The sequence below is a fragment of the Triturus cristatus genome, chromosome 7 (assembly GCF_964204655.1).
Source record: "Triturus cristatus chromosome 7, aTriCri1.1, whole genome shotgun sequence".
Lineage (NCBI taxonomy): Eukaryota > Metazoa > Chordata > Amphibia > Caudata > Salamandridae > Triturus > Triturus cristatus.
In genome coordinates this window covers 441,045,289-441,067,969 of record NC_140590.1, presented here as the reverse complement: position 1 = coordinate 441,067,969, position 22,681 = coordinate 441,045,289, and positions in this window count along the sequence as shown.

Below are 22,681 nucleotides of genomic sequence, written 5' to 3'. Positions count from 1 at the left end.
TTGAATGCGGCCGCGAACTCTCGCGAGACAGCGCAAAATGGCTACCAAAATCCAACATCTCGTGGAGAACGCGACCGGGTCAAGAAAACTTGTCGGAGAACGCAGGGATTTAGGTAAGGCGATCGCGCGCGAGAATGTATTGTTTTACAGCGCGAGCAAGAAAAAAATTATCGCTAAGCTGCGGAATGCGGAAATTTTGACATTTTCGCGCTTTCCGCGGAACGCGAAAATGCCAAAATATCGCAATTTCCGCGAACGGAACGGAATTTTGGCCCAGGCCTAAACAAAGTGCAACAGCGAGATGATCATTTGGAATCACAATTGATGAATCTGATGGCTTGTCAGTGTGGAACTAATGAATATTGGTACCGACGCCATGGAGAATTGAAATGTATGTTACGGAATTTAGGAACTCCTACATGGTTTCTCACCCTAAGCTGTGCTGAGTACGCTTGGGATGATCTTCTGGATTTTCTTCGAGAGGCAAATTCAAATATTGAAAACATCCAATACAAGACAGCAGGAGAATTGTGCTCATTGGATCCGGTTAATCTTTGCAGATATTTCAATCATAGATTTGAGGCTATGATGTCCTTCATCTGCTATAAAAAAAATCCACCTCTTGGAGAAGTTGTGGATTTCTTTTGGAGAAAAGAGTACCAAGCAAGAGGTGCTCCTCATATTCATATGCTGTTGTAGATCAAGGATGCCCCAAAATTTGGAACAGATTCTGATAATGCAGTTTTATCTTTCATCGAAGGATATGCAACATGTGCTATACCTAAAAGCACAGAAGAGAAAAACTTAAAAGAGCAAGTTTTACGTTTCCAAAGTCATCGGTGTGGAAAATACTGTCGACGAAAGTACAGGAGTAAAGAAAAATTCTACACAAAATGTCGATTTGGATTTCCACGACCTGTTCTTTCAAAAGGAAGAGTCAACAGTTTTATGTCAGCTGTGCGACATACTATTACAAGAAAATCTCCCAAAAATACGTACAACCTAAGAAGAAAAGAAGAGTCAAAATATATAAATGACTACAACCCAGTCATTTTATCCATGTGGAATGCTAACATGGATATACAGTATGTTGCTGACAATTCTATTGCTGTTGCTCAGTATGTCACATCTTACATCACTAAATCTGAGAAAACAGAATTGAAGGAAATGTGGGAAGAGATTTCTCACGAGAAGACTGTCAGTAAGAAGCTATACAGTTTCAGTTTAAAGATGTTATCGCATCGAGAAATTGGATCCTACGAATGCTAAAATAGGTTATCATCTGCAAGTCTGTACTCCAAATCCAGAAGAATAATTTGGGTAAATTTAGGCCTTGCAGGAATGCGAAATTGGGTACTGAAATCTGTTGGAGAAATTGAATATTTGGCAGAGAACGACACGGAAAGTACAGATATTTTGAAATCAAACATGTTGGACACATATTACCCAAAAAGAAGTCGTCATCTTGAGAACATGTGTCTCTATGAAGTGCTGCAGAACTACATTTTTACACGGAAAGCCACAGAAGACATCAACAATGGAAAATATAAAGTCATTGGTGAGGAAGGATGTTTGGTGAAGCAAACAAAAGGAAGTTTGATTAATCCCAGGAAGCTGAGTTGCGACACTCCTGACAAAAAGGAATTTTACTACTTAGCACTTTTACAGCTGTTTAAACCATGGCGTTCAGTGGATGAATTACTTGGAGATTTTCACAGCTATGAAGATTCCTTTAATGCATGTAAAGATACGATTGAATGCAGTACTTTCACAAATTATGTACAAATGTTAAATGAAGAAATTGAACAGGAAGCTACAAATGCAGCTGAAGTAGCTAGAGACTGTTCTCAAGACAGCCAAAGTTCTGGAATGCTCAGTTAAGATCCCCTAGGACAACCAATCGTAGAAAATGAAGCTGCAATAGCAATGACTGAAGTGGAAACAGCTATGAATCAAGCTCAGGAAGATTTAATAGACTTACCAAATTTGGAACAGCAACTGAATGAAGAACAACAACAAATTTATGAAGAAGTCACAAAACAAATTGATCATGGATTACTACATGAAAAGAAAGAGTGCTCATGCACATCATTTGAACCAATCAGGATGTATGTGAGTGGACAAGCTGGAACTGGAAAAAGTTTCTTAATTAAAGTCATCAGAAGCTACCTACAGCAAAAAACAGATTCAACTTCGTCTTGTGTTGTTACTGCTCCAACTGGGTTAGCAGCATATAACATAAAAGGAATTACCTTACATCACTTGCTAATGTTACCAGTGGAGCATGAGAACAAAATAGAATATCACAAGCTAACAGGAGAAGCATGCTTCGAAGTTTCAAGAGTGTTGAAGAAGATGCAAGTTCTCATTATTGATGAGGTAAGCATAGTATCAAACTTAATGCTTGCCTTTGTGCATTTAAGAATGCAGCAAATTCTACAGAGAGACTATGACGTGTTATTTGGTGGAAAACATGTTATAGTTTTTGGGGATCTTCTGCAGCTCACTCCAGTTAAAGGACAACCAGTGTTTAACACTGTGACACATGAAGACACGAAGAAGTCATTAGGAAGTATTGGTAATGCGAATATTTGGTCATTCTTTGAGTACAAAGAACTCACTACCAATATGAGGCAAGCAAATGATGAAGATTATGCAAGTATTCTGAAAGATATCAGAATTGGACTACTCACAGAAGTTGGCAGAAAAGCATTACAGAGTCGGTTGCTACATAATTTATTTGCAAGTGAAGAAATAGTTGCAGAGAAAATATACCAGAACATTGCAGAAAAAAATACTGTAATCTGCTTAATGCCAACACTATGTGAATGCTCGATATTCAATGAGGAACTTTTGAAATTGGAAAACGAAGAGATTAAGAAAATGGAAGCAGTGGACAAAATTCAGCATGAAGGAATTACTATTACATTAACAGGCAAATTGAAAAATAAATTGGATTCTCTAGAGAAGAACATTTCGAAAACAGCTGGATTAGAAAAAAATCTTTATGTTTGTATGAACTGTCGAGTATTTTTAAGAAGAAATTTGGATGTAGAAAAAGGTTTAGTGAATGGAGCTATGGGTAAAGTTGTGGGTTTTGTGAAATACCAGAAAAAAGATGGGATTTAATTTTTTTAAATAAAATTTGATCAGATTGAAGAGGTTAAAGACATCAATCGTTGTTCAGTCCGTTTTTTGCTTGTAAAAGACTTATATGTACGTAGGAAGCAGTGTCCGTTTTCTATAGCATATGCTGTAACTATTCACAAATCTCAAGGATTAACTGTAGATAGTGCTTTTGTAAACATTGGTTCTACTGTGTTCAAAGAAGGTATGGCATATGTTGCTTTGTCACGAGTGAAAACATTATCTGGTTTATTCATGATAGACTTTGATGACTCAAAAGTTAGTGCTGATGCAAATTGTGTAAAGGAGTATAATAGATTAAGAAGAACCTATGCTCCTCATTTAGGTCAGCATCCTGTGTTTGAAAAACGTGTTGTTTCTCGGAAAAGGAGAATTGAGAATATCTGTAACGAGGATGTACAGAAGAGAAAACAAAAGGAGAGTGATGTGATTGCAAGCAAAAAGAAAAAGGACAATGTTCAAGAGGTTGTTGGTTGTCATTTTGAAAATAGCTCTGGTGTCAACTGCTACGCTAATGTAGTGCTGAATGTTGTATTTTATGTTGAAAGTTTGCAAGAGTAGATAATAGTAAATCATGAAAAAAGATTTTGTTCTCTGATGAGTTTTCTTTTTGAGAAGCTGAGTATTGATAAAACTAAAGTAGAAAGTGCTTCTGATGTTAGAAAACTTTGAGATGTATGTTCAGGATGTACACAGTTTCCTCAAAATGTCCAGCAAGATGCACAGGAATTCTTGATGTATATCCTTATGGTACTGGAAGAAGAAGGGGTAGAAATAGAAAATATGTTTGGTCTCTCTTATAAATGGGAACATAGTTGTGAAAACTGTTTGAACACATGCAGCTCTAATGTTGATTCAGAAAGGTTTATATATTTAACATTACCAGAGACTAAATCAGTGACTTTTAGTAAATTAGTTAAAGATGCCAATCACAACATGGAATGTTGTAAATGTAAATCAGACATGTTTTCAACGTTATTTTTAAAGAAATATGGACAGTATGCAATTTTAATGATGCAACGTTGTAGAGCTGATGGTTCAAAATTGGACACTTTAATAAAGAAGTTTACAGGACATCAATTATCAATATCTGGAAAAACTTTTGTTGCAGTTGCAATAATTTTCAATGATGGACCTTCTATAACTTCTGGTCATTACACAGTTTATCTTAAATGTGAAAAAGGCTGGACACTGTGTAATGATTCTCAATTGATTTTCAAGCAACGTTTGCCTGCAGAATTACCAAATTCCTATTTAATTTTTCTGAAACCAAAATTTTAGATACAAATTGCAACATCTGAACAAATCATGTTTGCGATTTTATTGGATTACCATTGGATATTTCATCCAAAAATAATTTCAAAATTACCATTTGGCCTCATGGAAAGGTAAAAATTTCTCTTGTGGACTTCATTGACAGATATTATTTTGGTGTATGTGCTTAAGCAACAAGATTTACAGACGATATTTATTGCAAATAGTTATTGTTTTTAGATGATGTTTTTATTAAATATGTTACATTTCTATAAAGGTATGTTTTACTGAGAAGAGATTCAGGGCTTTTTTAAAACAATCTTTCAGATTGTTAATTTTTTTGCCCGCTGTTAAGTGATGAATGCAATTGGTTTCACGATTTACAGTGAAATTCAATATATTCTGAAAACAGCAAAAAAAGGGCAAAATATTGTTTTTTTAAATATGAAAATATGTGTACTGTATTCTAAAATGTATTGTTAAATATTAATACTTTTTTCTTTTTTTACAGAATGAGAAAGAAAATTTAGGAAAATTAATCCTTTTTTCTAGCAATTAAAAAAACCATTTTGTTGGTCAGGTAAGTTTGAAATATCAATATTTATCACACATTTACTTTCATACTCCCTTTTTTTCACTTCTCCTCACTCTGCTTTTCCACATTTCCCTTGTGGTCCCTCAAGTACCTTGAAGGGTGAAATAAAGATTTATTTTTTTTTAAATGGGTGCGCGTACCGTGTCCGCACGGTAGAAAACAATAAAAAAAAGTGATTAAAAAAAAAAACAAATTGTGAGGTAAGGTGGCTCTTAAAAGAGCCGTTGTGTTAATACAGGGACAGAGGAATGAAAGAATGGCAATATTATAAGGTACCGCACTTGTGCTGCTCTATCTCATTGTCTATTAGAGGAATACTAGACTCCCCAAAAGCAATAAGAGAGTAGCAAGTATTGCACCTTATATGTACTCTCTGAAACCGAGGGTAAATTTATTATTTAAGCGATTTCTAAAGCGCCTGGTGACCCAAGGGCATCCCCGCGCTATGTAGCTTGAATCCTGTTGTGAGGGGAGGAAGCCGAAGGGTATTATTTGGGGAACAGATGGGTCTTTAATTTTTTTCGGAACGCAAGGAAGTTGGATTCCAGTCTGAGGGCGCGAGGGAGTGCGTTCCAGCCCTTAGCCGCCTGAACTGAGAATTGACGACCTCCTGTGCGGACTTTTTTGAATCTGGGGATGCGGACTAGATTCTCATTTTGAGATCGTAGCGATCTGGTTGCTGTATAAGGAGTGATCATTTCACTGAGGGTCGCAGGGCCAGATCCGTTGTAGAGCTTGTGTGTGATACACATTGCTTTAAAGTGCACCCTTTGGCGCACAGGCAGCCAATGCAGGGCTTTGAGGGCTGGCTTGGCGGATAATCTGGAGGGGGTGTTGGTAATCATGCGTGCTGCCGCGTTTTGTGTCCGCTGGAGTTTCATGATGGTAGCCTCGGGGGCTCCCAAATAGACCAGATTGCTGTAGTCCAAACGGGACAACACTAGGCCTTGGATAAGGAGCTTTCTGGACATGGGTGGTAGTAAGGGCAGAATTTTACGGGTCGTCCGCATGAGCCCAAAGCATGTGCCCGAAGTTTTGGTTGCCTGGGTCTTCATTGTAAGCTGTGGCTCTAGCCATACCCCGAGTGTCTTGATTTCCGATTTGGGGGAGGGGATTTCGCCGAACACATCGGGCCATATCGTGGGAGGGATAGTTGTCCATTGCTTGCCGAGTAACATTACCTCAGTCTTGGTCCCATTCAGTTTCAAAGATGATTCGTTCATCCAGTTGTGGATGTTTATGAGGCAGTTGGTAAGATTTTCAGGATGGTCAATCAGCTGGGACAGGGAGACGACTAGTTGGGTGTCGTCAGCGTAACTCACCATTTTGATGTTAAAAGGTGTTACCACGTCCTCGAGGGGGGCCATATAGACGTTAAAAAGCGTCGGGCTTAGGGAGGAGCCCTGGGGAACGCCGCTAGTGAGTGGGAGGGTGGATGAGTGGTGGCTGTCATCCCATACTTGAAATGTCCAGAGGAGCAGAAGAGGGTGACGCTCCCACCGCAGAGGAAGTGCTCGGCTGAGCTGCCGAAGATGTACTCGGCTGAGCAGCTGCGGATGTGCTCGGTTGAGCTGCTGAAGGGGTTGCTGCAGTAGCTCGAACAAAAGTCTTGGGATGTACATCCCTAATGTGTCTGAACATAGTGAAAATTCCAAAAGAGTACTTCTTCTTTGGATCTCCTCTAGACAAGACACGCCCACAAAGTTTGCAGGTGACTAATGGAGCATTGACTTTCTTCTGCCCCTCTGGAAATGTAAAATATTGCCAGACAAAAGAATCCTTCTGTTTCCTCTTTCTCTGTCTGATAATGCTGTCCTGCTCACTCCCAGAAGAGGACTGCCATTGTATCCCAAAGACACTTCAGCTCCTTCTCCTAGGGAATCACAAGCAATAATGAGGGGAATGGGTGTGGTGTTGGAAGTTTCTGGAAATGAAAGAAGTTTAAACTAATGAAAAGTGTTGTTTCTGGATCACATGACCTACCGTGCGCGCTCCGTACACTTATCGGACGCGCATGGTAAAAGTACGCAAGCGCGTACGTAAGACGCACGCATGCGCATTAGAGGCACGCGCGCATGCGCGTACGGCGGTTCCGCATAAGGTGCACGCGCGCATGCGCAAAAAATAAAACGCGCGCATGTGTGTAGGAAGCAAGCGCATATGCGTAGCAGAGGAAGTACAGATGCGTACATAAATCGCGTACGCATGCGCACATGGAGCATAGATATTACGTAGGCGCACCGTACTTATAGCGTACCGTGCGTGTACCGTAAGCTTACCGTACGCGCACGGTAAAAAATCCTAATATATGTATAAAGGTTTGTAGAAGATATTAACTATGTTGTTCAACTATATCTAAACATTTATTTAAAAAAGGTGAACCATTCCATATTGCAGGATACAGTAAATCTATGATTATATACATAGGTAGCATATTGTTTAAAAAAAAAATCTCAAAAGAAATAATAAAAAAAAAAATTGGATTTAAAAAAACCTTGCAAATTCATTAAAAAAAACATAGGTTTCACACACGTTATAGTTAGGAATTAGCATTTAAAAAACCTTGCAAATTCACTGAAAAAACCATAGGTTTCACACACGTTATAGTTAGGAATTAGCATTTAAAAAACCTTGCAAATTCACTGAAAAAACCATAGGTTTCACACACGTTATAGTTAGGAATTAGCATTTAAAAAACCTTGCAAATTCACTGAAAAAACCATAGGTTTCACACACGTTATAGTTAGGAATTAGCATTTAAAAAACCTTGCAAATTCACTGAAAAAACCATAGGTTTCACACATGTTATAGTTAGCTGGACATTTCGCTCGTAAAAAAACATGGAAATTCCCCCGTTATAGTTAGTTCAGCTAACTATAACTCGCGCGCCCGCAATCCACTGCTGATGACGTCACATATTACATCACTCATGGCATGGTCAGTGACATCACTCATGAAATCACAGATGACATCTCAAATGACATCACTGATGACGTTATCCATGTGATAAATTACCACATCTTCTCACACCCTAATATAACCTTTGATACACCGACTAAAAATTTAAGAGTTCCATTCTCAAAACCATACATACTGCAATACCAATAACTACATACCCACTTATTAACTCTTAGGTCTACATACACCTCCACTCATTCACTTGTACCGTCACTCATACTTACAGTCACTCCATACAAGACTATGATATGCATTTATACACCTATATAGACACTCACAAACCACCAATCATCCATAGAGCTACTCTCACACCTAGTCAGTCATGCAAATAATCACACTCCCATTTACTCACCTATGCGGTTATACACACTCAAGTTCACTTACTCAAAAATAGTACCACATTCTTACGCTCTTATAGAATCACTGATACAAGCACACACTCATCCATACAGTCACTCTCACAATCACACACTCTCACATCTACCCACTTATATACTCTTACACGCATATATACTGCCTTTCAAATATGTAGTTAGTCACAAATGTACCACTGAGGTATACATTCAATCACTAACATACCCATACATACACTCACTCAACCATACAGTCCATCACAGATGCACTCTTAAAATCATGCACCCATAGAATCACCCACTCACACATCTAGTCACAGAGTAACACACACCCTACCCACACAAACACTCAGGAACCCATACAGATACTGAGACAAACAATCAATAACTCAAATAGACACTCATATAGCTATTCACAAAACCATGCAGCCACGTATACACCAACATACAGACACATAGAAACATTTACACAGTTTAGTCACTAGTCTGCAGTAAGATACATTTAATGATTCACATAGAGTCAGTTACGCACCACAGAAAATCATCCATTTACAAACTTGTACACCCACTTATTCTTCAACTGGCCTTTCCCTATATATATTAAACATATTACAATTGTTCAGAAACACATACTCAATCGATGATGTCATCAGTATTCACTAAGATACTGTTAATAAGTCAGTTATACAATTAATTTTACAAAAAAAAACATCCATTTAGACACTTATTTACCCATTTATTCTTCCATTAACCTTTAGCTATACATATATAAAATATATTTATTTTTCAGAAAGACACATATTCACTGGATGATGTCATCAGTGATGTCATTTGAGATGTCATCAGTGATGTCATGAGTGATGTCACTGACCATGTCATGAGTGATGTAATATGTGACGTCATCAGCAGTGGATTGCGGGTGCGCGAACTAACTATAACGGGGAGAATTTCCAGGGTTTTTTACGAGCGAAATGTCCAGCTAACTATAACATGTGTGAAACCTATGGTTTTTTCAGTGAATATACATGACATGTCGAGTAACACCCAACGAGAGCGCGAGACAGAAGCTGAAGAGCTGTTTAAAAATTTGGGTGCGACGACTACACAACGAGCGGAGGAGGGTAAGAATACAACTATGAGCCCCAATCCTGACCTGAAAACTCTTTTAAAAACACTCGAAAAACATCAGAGAAGCGAGATGATGAAGTGGTGGGAGGAAATCTCACTTACTAAATACGAAGAAGCAGGTCGAGTCCCACGAGGATTAAGAATTATGTTAGCGCCCAATTTCGACAATATTCATCCTGAAATGCTTGTAGAGTGGGCAGACAACAACCTTAATGCTTCCATGAATGCGGTCAGGATCTTAATTAAATATGCTCTAATTGATCGCAATGCACTTCTTAAATTAATTGAAGCAACCAATGAACAACTTAATCAACGACCAGAAATCGAAGAAATCTTGAAGGCAAGAAAGGAAATTGATGACAGAATCAAAAAACAGGAGGAGAAAATCAAATTAAGAAAAGTACGTAAATTCACCAGGGACAAAGAGGACTACGAACTAGGACAGATTTTCACATTTGCCCGTCGTTACGACAATGCCCGAAAAAAACGTTCCGATATACTGACGGCAACCACACAAAACATACCAACCACAAGTGGGCATCTCATGACGGTTGAATCGGATACATCCGATTCTGCTTCCTTGACTAGCGGAAGTGAGGGGGAAGAAATGAATCGTACAAGTTCCAATATGATGCTAACCATCCTTCAACCAGGAGAGGAACTGAATTTTTTGGCCGAGGACCGCCGTCAGACCCTGAGGCCGCGGAATCCACAAACATCCACAGGGTCAAGCGCAATAAGAAGCGCAGCGCCAGGAGAAAAGCCAGCAACACAAAGAGGCAGAAGAGGGCAATGGCGACGACGCTAAGTAAAGCAAGTGTCAGTAACACCATAGTCAACCTTTCTAAAATTCCACTTACCTCTGCTGAAGAAAATATTTTGTCACTGGGCCTCTCCTATTGCGCAAGCAATAATTTCAATTATTGCAAAACCAGAGTGGACATGTTTCAGTTTTTCCAGAAAACTGAAATTAAAGAAATTTTTCACGATTAAAGATGGAAACAAACGGCAAACTTCCTCAGACATCACGGCCACCGCCACCAATTACAATCTAGAAGCAGCGGATACACACCTGCTGCTCACTATGGCTGAACTCAACAACGCCGAGATCAATTCCTCAAACGAACCTAATGACACACGATCCACACAGGACAGGCTCTCAACCCTCATCAATGTCGATTCTTGTGCCGGACTCAGCCCATTCAAAGGGAAATCGAGCTTCACCCCCATGATGCCAAAAGATGCCGTAGACATCTTCCAGGAGATGGTCACCAACGATTTGAAAAATCTCTACAGGACGATTAGCCACAAAAAAGCTCAAATCAATCAACAAGAGCTACAATACAAAAATTTAATAACAAAACTCAACAACAACTCGAACGTAATAATCTGCACGTCCGACAAAGGAGGCAACGTAGTCTTATGGCCGAAGAATGAATATGAGACTGAAGCTAGAAGGCAACTCTCTGATGGCAGCTGTTATGAGAAAACAAACATCAAGAGCTACAACACCGCCAAAGAATCATTAAGAAAGATGTTGCATTCCTACAAGAGACAGGGATTGATCTCAAACAATGAATTCAATTTCCTACATAAAGAATTCCCTACAATCCCTACACTTCGTCTCATACCAAAAATTCATAAAGGAGTGAGGCCGGTTCCTGGCAGACCCATTATTTCGGCCATTGACAGAATCAGTGAAAACACCAGTAGGTATGTGGATTACTTTTTACAGCCTTTAGTCCAGAATTTATCTACCTATATCAAAGACACAGGTGATTTCATCAGAAAATTGAACAATGTCAAATGGCAAGAGGGATTTCTGCTAGTGACTCTAGATATAGAGTCACTATATACTAGCATTAATCATGTTACCGGTATGGCTGCCACCAAACATTATCTGGAGCATAGGCCAATTAAATTTCATCAACACAACGCTATGCTTTTGGAATTAATTGACTGGGCCTTACACAATAACTACTTCATGTTTGGCAATGATCTATATTCCCAAAAGAGGGGAGTCGCCATGGGAGCTTGCTTCTCCCCCAGTTATGCCTGTCTACATGTGGGCTGGTGGGAGGAGCAGGTTCTCATGGGTACATATGCGGACATCTTTGATTCTCAAATTGTTACTTGGTATAGATTTATTGATGATGTTTTTATGGTCTGGAACGGGGATTTTAACAGTGTGATGAATTTTATTGAGGTTTTAAATAACAACACTTTTAATCTCAAATTCACCTCGCACGTTGACACCAACTTAGTTGAGTTCCTTGACATTAAGGTCATGATCATTGACAACAAAATTGAGACAACACTCTATAGAAAACCCACTGCTGGCAATTCCATCTTGCACGCCAGCAGTGCCCATCCCCAGCATCTCATAAAAAGTATCCCCTATGGGGAACTCCTCCGCATTAAGCGCATTTGCAGTTCATCTGAGGAGAGAACTAGATGATCAGAAGAAGCCATAATGAGGATGAGGGAAAGAGGGTACTCTGAGAAGATCTTGAGGGATGCCTACAAAAAAGTGCAGAGTTTGCCTAGAGATGCATTACTAATTGACAAATCGAGCATACCCATTTCGAATACATCAGATCCAGGGTCAGATGATCCATTCCCGGATGCCCCACGTCTGATCATGACTTACAACAAACAACACCACAGAATTAGGGCCATTATTAATAAAAACTGGCCCATTCTGCTCACTGATGGTGTTCTGGCCCCTATGCTACCCCCTAAATCTATAATCACATTCAGAAGGGCCAGGACTATGAAGGGAGATCTCATGAAATCAAGCAAGGACAAACCCTCAAACAGTGCATGGCTCAAACCGAAAAATGGTTTTTTTAAGTGCACAAGCTGTAGGGCCTGCAAATTCGGTCAAAACACCACTGAATATTTTGTTCCCTTCAGTCCCAGTGCTAGACAAATCAAGGGCCACTACACCTGTAGATCAGAATTCGTGGTGTATGTTCTCAAGTGTACATGTGGCCTAAATTACATCGGTAGTACCAAACTCCAAGCCCATGTCAGAATCCTCCAGCACTTGAGAGCCATCGTCAATAATGATTCTAGCTATCCCGTAGCGCGACATTTTAAAAGGTGCCACAACAATGACTTAGGTTGTCTTAAATACTTTGTGGTTGATAACGTCCCTGCATTTCGCAGAGGGGGCAACAGAGAAAAAACCCTAAGACAACTCGAAACAAGGTATATCCTTGAGTTCGACAGTAAGGCACCCACGGGACTTAACAATACCGAAGACTTATACAACTGTATCTGAAAATAGCTATACTAGTATTTACCAGTTCCACAATTTGACTCATGATGATGCCCATTGATACTCTATTTCTATTTTTATTCATGTGATCAATTGTTCCCTGTTTCCAGTCCTTTTATCTCTTTTATCTTTCTATTTTTATCTCTCTGTTTTTGATTGTTAGATACATCTTTCCTGATACTGGTGTCTTCGGCATTTCCAATTGAACTCCCATACAATTTGGCTTTGGCAGTATTTACCGCAATGTATTTGGGACCATCGCTACCGAAGACACGTTAACTCAACATCTGGTCGATTACATTTGCTTATTGAAATGAATTTTTTGCAATTGAATTTATATATGATGTTCTTTGTAGTATACTTCAATATTCTGTTCATTTTACATTTATTAATACTGTCTCCTTCTGGCTTTTAGCCTTTTTTTTTCATCCTTTCATTTCATTTTTCACACATTTTTGCACTTAGTTCACTTTAAAAACAGGTATTTATATACTGAAAAAAACAAATACGAATTCGACCGACATATTTGTTACCAGTATAGTAGCCTCTCTGGTTTATGTACAGAAGGATGCGTTGTACTCCTATATTTCTTTAATAATCATGAATAGGGTCAACTTTGCCTCAACAACTAGGTCTGGGTTTTATTATATCATATATATTTCTGTATTCAGATATGGTCATTTTATGCATATACCTCATATGACTAGTTGCATTGTGCACTTTATTGCGTATTTTGCACATAGTAATTCTTGCGATCTGCATTTTAATCCAATTTGCTAGATTTTGCACAATAAGTATCTGCATTTTACAAGATCTCATATTCATGTATTGGTACACGTGCGCAACAATTTATCATGACAAGTGATAACTTCTGTTTTTAATTGAAAAACGATTAATCCAGATTTCTTTTATGTCGTTTCACACCACTCACCATGTGATCACTTAGTGCTGTATATATAAGGATGTTCAGTATGGCTGTTATTCTATGTGATCAAGGCCACCTGCTGGCCGAAACGCGTAATGGCATGTCACGCCGATGCTGACTCTGAATAAATCTCTCTGAAGCACGACTTGGTGTCCGTATGCTTTCTCCTCGCCTGCCTGGAAGTGGATGAATGCACCTGGTACTTGTATATATATATATATATATATATATATATTTACTGAAAAAAACATAGGTTTCAGGGGCGTTATAGTTAGCTGGACATTTCCCTCATACAAAAGCCTAGAAATTCCCCTGTTATAGTTAGTTCAGCTAACTATAACTCGCGCCCCCGCAATGCACTGCTGATGATGTCACATATTACATCACTCATGACATGGTCAGTGACATCACTGATGACTTCTCAAATTAAATGTATCTTACTACAGACTAGTGACTAAACTGTGTGAATGTCTGTATGTGTCTGTGTGTTGGTGTATAAGTGGCTGCATGGTTTTGCGAATAGCTATATGAGTGTCTATATGGGTTATTGATTGGTTGTCTGAGTATCTGTATGGGTGCCTGAGTGTTTGTGTGCGTAGGCTGTGTGTGACTCTGTGCATCGATGTGTGAGTGGGTGATTCTATGGGTGCATGGTTTTAAGAGTGCATCTGTGAAGAACTGTATGGTTGAGTGAGTGTATGTATGGATGTGATAGGGATTGAATGTATATCTCAGTGGTACATTTGTGACTAACTACATATGTGAAAGGCAGTATATATGCGTGTAAGCGTATATAAGTGGGTATATGTGAGAGCGTGTGATTGTGAGAGTGGCTGTATGGAGGAGTGTGTGCTTGTATCAATGATTGTATAGGAGCATAAGAATGTGGTACTATTTTTATGAGTAAGTGAACTTGATTGTGTATAACTGCATAGGTGAGTAACTGGGAGTGTAATTAATTATTTGCATGACTGACTAGGTGTGAGAGTACCTCTATGGATGATTGGTGGTGTCTGAGTGTCTATGTAGGTGTATAAATGCATATGATAGTCTTGTACGGAGTGACTGTAAGTATGAGTGACTGTACAGGTGAATGAGTGGAGGTGTATGTAGACCTAAGAGTTAATAAGTGGGTATGCAGTTATTGGTATTGTAGTATCTATGGTTTTGAGAATGGGCGTCTGAAATTAAGAGTCGGTGTATCAACGGTTAAATTAGGGTGTGAGAAGATGCAGTAATTTATCACATGGATGACGTCATCAGTGATGTCATGTGAGATGTCATCAGTGATGTCATCAGTGATGTCACTGATCATGTCATGAGTGATGTAATATGTAACGTCCTCAGCAGTGCATTGCGGGGGCGCGAGTTATAGTTAGCTGAACTAACTATAACAGGGAAATTTCTAGGGTTTTGAACGAGGGAAATGTCCAGCTAACTATAACACCCCTGAAACCTATGGTTTTTTCAGTGAATTTCAAAGGTTTTTTAAATGCTAATTCCTATCTATAACTTATCTCTAAAGATATCATGAAAAGCATTCTTTTTTAAAAGTAGGGTGCACATTAGTTTTGTGGAAAAGCATCTTTGTGATTGGTTAAGAAAAAGCAGTTTCAACGTGGAGTACATATCATAGGATAAAATTTGCTCAGCTCAACCACACCTGCTACTTGCATTTGGAAGGCACTGTTCGAACTTAAAACAATCGTCAACTTTTAACCTGCACGTGTCGTTAACTGTTCAAGAAAATGTTACAAAAAATATCGTTAAGTTTGAAAAAATTGATGAACTTTTAACCTGCATGTGTTGTAGAAGGTTCTAGAAAATGTGTTGATAGAATACCTTGCACTTCTGACTTCTATGTGTTGTTGAATATTAAAAAAACGGTTCATATGGAAAATTAAAAAGAAACTAATAGAGAAGTTTTGAAACCTAAAAGAATCAAGGAGCTATTCAAATTTATTGTTTACATGTATTTATGTGTGCAGCAACAAAATTATAGGCACAACAGCACTAGGAAGAGGAAGAAGCAGGGAGTGGGGGGAGAGGGGGAGTTGGGCAGAATGGCACACATGCACAATTAAGTACAACACACATATAGACTAACAATGGCCAAAATGAAACACACCATCAAGGAGCACAAGTCACACAACCCACCAACATCACACCACTGAACGAGCATAGAAGTGAAAACCACGCTGCATTCATACAGGATGTGTACAAAGGCCAGTCGTTGGTGTTGTGGGATGTCTGTGACCGTGGTCATCATGGATGAGATGCCCAGCATGTGGCACATGATCGAGTTCACTGTGTGTTATGTTGCCAAACGGCTGCTCCTCCCTCCCACGAGCTCCCACACTTTTGTACGGTGCGCTGTTGTATCTCGTGCACTCGTACGGCACACCATTGTAATGCCTATTTGCGCATGTCCTGCTACATTCCAACTACAACATCACAGTGCCGTTTGGAGGTGGTGCATGCCACTTTACAACATCGACTGCTGCGGCTCTTGTAGCAGGCCACACCAGAACACAGAGACACACTTACCGCACTTCCTGTACACGGACATGTCTGAGACACCCCGTTTCCCTTGCCGGATAGGCACACCCCTGCACTGACCTTTGAACCACAGACCAGCACATGCCAGTTGTGCATGCAGGAGGATGCGTGCGTAGCTACACATCCAGGCTCACTGCCAACGCTGAGGTGACAGCACACTGTGATGTTGCAGGGCCTGTGCCTATCATGCTAAGACAATGACCACAGGGACACACTTACTAAGATGTGGGTTTGGGGGGCATTGGCGGTCCTAGAGTTGTTGAGATGAGTCTTCTGGCCCTCATGGGTATCCCTGTATCATGCTCATTGACTCTATGGCACATGTGGGTGTTCTGGTGTGCCTCGTGGCTGTGTTCCCTTTCATGGTGCAGGTAGGTTAACACCAGCAGAAAGCAGGTGTAAAATCCCTGGTGCTAACGTGTCTTATCGCCAGAATTTGTTTCGCATTGCAATTGGTGTGAAAGTTGTGATGTCATTTTTTTTGTGTGCAGAACAATATACATACGAACTGAGCAGTGTATCTCGTCAAGATCCAGCACCTGACACACTATTCCCAATCAATATAAATACAATGAGATTTCTTAATAGATTTTGTGTGTACACTGTAAGTGCAGCCAATACCTCAGTGCAATTCAATACAGGATTTTAGTATTTGGAATAAATCGGAAAGGTGCACCTCGTGTCTTTTTTGCACGGGAACGGCTACTCTCCATTTCATTATCAGCACTTTAACGGAAGTAAAGTTGAGATAAATCTAACACACTATTCAGAAGTCGGTGCAAACTGCAGATATCACCAGTATTCCAGTGATAAGTGCCCCAAAATTTAACACCATGGTGGACTCCATCAAATAACAGTAATAAGAACAAGAAAGAGTCACACAGCAGTTAAGAGAACAACCAAAAACGTTATTAATTTTTTTTTCAAACTTTATATATTTATTATTATAAAAAATAAACGATAAACTATTTTAAAACTTTATTTTTTTATTAACATATATATGAACAATAAACTAATAAACAAAATGTAACAACAATAATACAAAACAACAAGGCGGAACACTCCTGTGGGGACCATGGATGTCGACGACAGACCTGGAAAATCAGAAAGATTGTTAAAAAAAAAAAACAACATGGTATTCACAACAAAATACCACAAGAAACAAATCACAGATATATAAAATGAATACAGCTAACAAAATGTTATAAGTTTAACTTACAAAAACTGTAACTGTTGCCGCTTTACAATATTTACCGAATCTGAGGAAAATTTTTTGCAGAAAGCACCACGCCCACAACGTTTTTCTTCAGTGGTGAGGACATTTTTTACTTTTCCCAAGGGGCAAACAAAGACAAATGCCACCTTCGTCACTAGCAAGATTTGCCAAAGAGTTCTGTTACGAGTGCAAACAGATGAGCAACACTCCTGTTCTGTATCTGTAAAAAAGAATCACAAATAAATGTATATTAATAACTTTCAAATTTATACTATTCCATAACTGTACAAACACATTTTATATAAAAACTGACTAAGAAACTATAGCCCTGAACCACAAGTGTGACGATCGTTAAAACACTACATGCATAGTGCACACTACTTTGAAGCAGTTCATGCCCTAAAGCCTACCTCACTAAAAGACTACATGCTAACTGACGAAATGATTACAGTACTATAAGGAGACACACTGGGTGAGTGACAGGGTGTTTGCTAGAAGAGTATGAATACTAACTAGGGAATAGAAGGTGTGAAACTCAACTGTGTAGGTGATTAGAGGACTGCATCCATACTGCATAGGCATTTAAAGCAGTCCATGTGCTAAGGCCTGGCTCACTGCTTGACTACTTGGGTACTGACTGAATGATTAGAGTACAGCAAGGAGAGTGCCTAGGTGAATTTATAAGTGCTAGGCTTTTCGCAAAGGGAATGGATTAGTACTTGGTACTGAATGGGTCCCTAGAGGAGTGCAAAGGCAGTGACAAGTGCTGGACTGTATGGATACTGACTAGGAAATTGAAAGTGTGAAAGACAAGTGTCTAGCTGGTTAGAAGACTGCATGCATAGTGCATAGGGGTTTGAAGCAGTCCATGTGCTAAGGCCTGGCTCAGTGTATGAATACTTAGGCACTGACTGAATGATTAGAGTACTGCAAAGATAGTATCTTGGTGAATTTATAAGTGTTTGGGTTTTAGCACAGTGAGTGGATTAGTACATGGTGCTGAATGGGTCACTGGAGGACTGCAAAGGGAGTGACAGGGTATTTCCTGGAAGTGTATGGATACTGACTAGGGAATTGAAGGTGTGAAAGACAATTGTGTAGCTGGTTAGAGGACTGCATGCATAGTGGATAAGGGTTTGAAGCAGTCCATATACTAAGGCCTGGGTCACTGGATGAGTACTTGGGTACTGACTGAATGATTAGAGTACTGCAAGGAGAGTGCTTGGGTGAATTTATTAGGGTTTGGCGCAGTGAATGGATTAGTACATGATGCTGAATGGGTCACTAGAGGAGTGCAACGGCAGTGACAGGGTGTTTGCTGGAAGTGAACAGATACTGACTGTATGGATACTGACTAGGAAATTGAAAGTGTGAAAGACAAGTGTGTAAGTGGTTAGAGGACTGCATGCATAGTGGATAGGGGTTTGAAGAAGTCCATGTGCTAAGACCTGGCTCAGTGCATGAATACTTAGGCAGTGACTGAATCATTAGAGTACTGGAAAGAGAGTGTCTTGGTGAATTTATAAGTGTTTGGGTTTTGGCACAGTGAATAGATTAGTAAATGCTGTTGAATGGGTCTCTAGAGGACTGCAAAGGAAGTGACAGGATGTTTCCTGGAAGTGTATGGATACTGACTAGGGAATTGAAAGTGTAAAAGAAAAGTGTATAGTATGTTAGAACACTACATGCATACTGCATAGACATTTGAAGCAATCTATTTGGTACTTAGAAACTGACTAAATAATCAGACAGTGCCTATGTAAAGCTTTTACATTTTCAGTTCTGCCACAGTGAACAGAATAGTACATGGTACTGCACCTTAGTGTCAAACCCTGACTCATTTTATCAACGCATAAGCAAAGACTAGCTTCTAATGCTACTAAAACTTGACAACATGAGAGGTTTTAAATTAGTTATCTGTCCGCAAATACATGATGTTACCAAATGCTTCTCTCACAGTGATCCCAAATATACACTAACTCACAGTGTGATTCTAGCCAAGCACCACTATCCCTATGAGTTTACCAAAACGCATTCACTACAGTGCAAGTGGTAAGGGAACTGCACACAATCTACATATTTCACAACTGCAATTTACTGTCAATGCCTGACTCATATAATGAAAGCATAAGCCAGAACTGTCTTCTAATGCTACTAAAACTTGACAACATGACATGTTTTAAAACAGTTATCTGTCAGCAAATACACGATGTTACCAAACACTTCTCTCACAGTGGTTCCCAAATGCACACAGACTCACAGTGTGATTCTAGACAAACAACACTATCCCTAGCAGATTACCAAAACTCATTCACTACAGTGGAAGTGGTAAGGGAACTGCACACAATGTACATATTTCACGACTGCACTTTAGTGTCAATGCCCGACTCATTTAATCAATGCATAAGCAATGACTAGCTTCTAATGCTACTAAAACTTGACAACATGACAGGTTTTAAAATAGTTATCTGTCAGCAAATACACAATGTTACCAAATGCTTCTCTCACAGTGGTTTCCAAATGCACACACACTCACAGTGTGATTCTAAACAACAACCACTATACACAGGAGTTTACCAAAAATCATTCACTACTGTGGAAGTGGTAAAGGAACTGCACACAATCTTCATATTTCAGGACTGCACTTTTGTGTCAAAGCCTGACTCATTTAATCAAAGCATAAGCAAAGACTGGCTTCTAATGCTACTAAAACTTGACAACATGACCGGTTTTAAAACAGTTATCTGTCAGCAAATACACTATGTTACCAAATGCTTCTCTCACAATCCTTACCCAAATGCACACAGACTTGCAGTGTGATTTCAGACAAGCAACACTATCCTAGGAGTTTACCAAAACTCATTCACTAGTCTGGAAGAGTTAATGGTACTGCACACAATCTACATATTTAAGTACAGCACATCAGTGTCAAAGCATGACTCATTTAATCAACGCATAAGCAAAGACTGGATTCTAATGCTACTAAAACTTCACAACATGACAGGTTTTCAAACAGTTATCTGTCAGCAAATACATGATGTTACCAAATGCTTCTCTCACACTGATCCCAAATACACACAAACTCACAGTGTGATTCTAGACAAGCACCACTATCCCTAGGAGTTTACCAAAACTCATTCACTACAGTGCAAGTGGTAAGGGAACTGCACACAATCTACATATTTCACGACTGCAATTTACTGTCAATGCCTGCCTCATTTAATGAAAGCATACGCCATAACTGTCTGCTAATGCTACTAAAACTTGACAACATGTCAAGTTAAAACAGTTATCTGTCAGCAAATACACAATGTTACCAAATGCTTCTCTCACAGTGGTTCCCAAATGCACACAGACTCACTGTGTGATTCTAGACAAACAACACTATCCCTTGCACTATACCAAAACACATTTCTTCATCTAGAAGTAGTACTACATTTTAGTACAGAAACATAACATAACTCATTTCACAAATCCATAAACAATGACTGGTTTCTAATTCTACCAAAATATAAAAACAGCACAGTTATCTGTCTACAAACACATGAAAAACACAAATGCATATCACAGAATGGTTTCTACATGCACACACATTGTAGAGAAAAAAAGTACTCCCTACACTTTAGCAGGAGAAATACATTAGTCTGATTAAAATCAAAATAGTTTACATACATCCCCTCACAATTAAATAACTCCTCTTTCAAGTTCTTTTGTAGATTAAGAAGTATATCAATCACTCACCATATTTTCTTTTACAGAATATCTGCACTGTGCACCTCTCAGCAAAAACAAAGAATGGAAAAGTTTCCCTCTCATTTTCCACACATATACATGTAAACATCAAATCACAATCCTTCACACATAAACTCAAAAGCAAACACACATTTCTATTGGTTAAACATTTCAACCCTTTCCAACTGAAATACATTTCAACCCTTCCCCCAATCTGCCTTCTGCCTGTTACCATAGAAACAGGTCATTGAACACTGCACTGAGCTCACTGGTCACAAGTTCAGCACACAATGTTACTAAACAAGACAGGAAGTGTGCTTGACTTTTCAACATATCAGCTTATCATATATAATGTTCCTTACAATCTATTTTTGTTAACCAATAAGAATCATACCTTTAAAAAACAGAAATATACACCCTACCTTTCAGTGTAGAAAGTAGTCATACAACCAATGATTTCTTGTCTTTTTTCAAAAAACATTGCCGTGGATCCGCGCACCCAACGCGTGAGAATCCGTGCACCCAATGCGTTAGGAGGCGCGCACCGTGCGCGTATTTCGCAGTTTTTTTTTTAAAAGGGGGCCTCAGGAGCACCTCTAGAGGGTCAGAGTATTTCCACTCTGCCCCCTTTATATGTTTTACACACTTATTCCCCTTGCTTCTTCAGCCTTGCTTCTACCGAGGCAGAAAATGGCCGCCAACAGGTCCTGATTTCGAATGTGGAGAGACACTCGACAGCCAATTAGCATTCAGCGCGCGATCGGGAGGGTGCGCGCTCGGTTCGGGGAGGGTGCGCTTACGGTGCGGGTAGGGTCCGCGGATCCTCCCCGGCCATAGATATCACTAACTTTTTTACCCTAATTTTCTCAGGAACTACTGAACAGATTCACACCATTTATGCAAAAGGCACGAGGCTGAACTGAGGACTACCTCTTTGCCAAATTTGGTGTCATTCCGTTTAGCAGTTCGGGCTGTAGCTGCGACAACAGATCCTATGGGAAATTGCATGGGGAAAACGCGTTTTGGTACCCCCCTTTTTTCTCGGCCCCCGCTTGACGAATCACCATGAAACTTCCAGGGTAGGAGCAGAGCGGAACTGGCCAAAAGTTTGGAAAATTTCGCGAAGATTCATCAACCTGGCGCCAGACTTATTGGGAATAGAATGTTGCGGATTTCCTATGGAAAATAGGTCCTAACTATAACTATCTACTGGCGACCGCCAGTAGTTAATATATATATATATATACACAATTGGGTTGATTGGCACTTACCCAGACCGCCCTGCATCCCATGGAACAGAGACTCTGCTATCAGTGATAGTCCATGGATTCGTGGAGCGACATCGCTACTTTATTGATGTCCCGGACCTGCAACCAATGGGATTGTGAGGCCGGAAGTGAGGGTTTAAAAGACTCGTTTTTGCCCAGTAATACGCCGCAATCCTTAACCTGACTACGTTCTCAGCCAGCCTCCAATTGGATGTACTGCAAGAATCTGGCTATCAGGATCACTCACCGCAACTTCGCGTCAC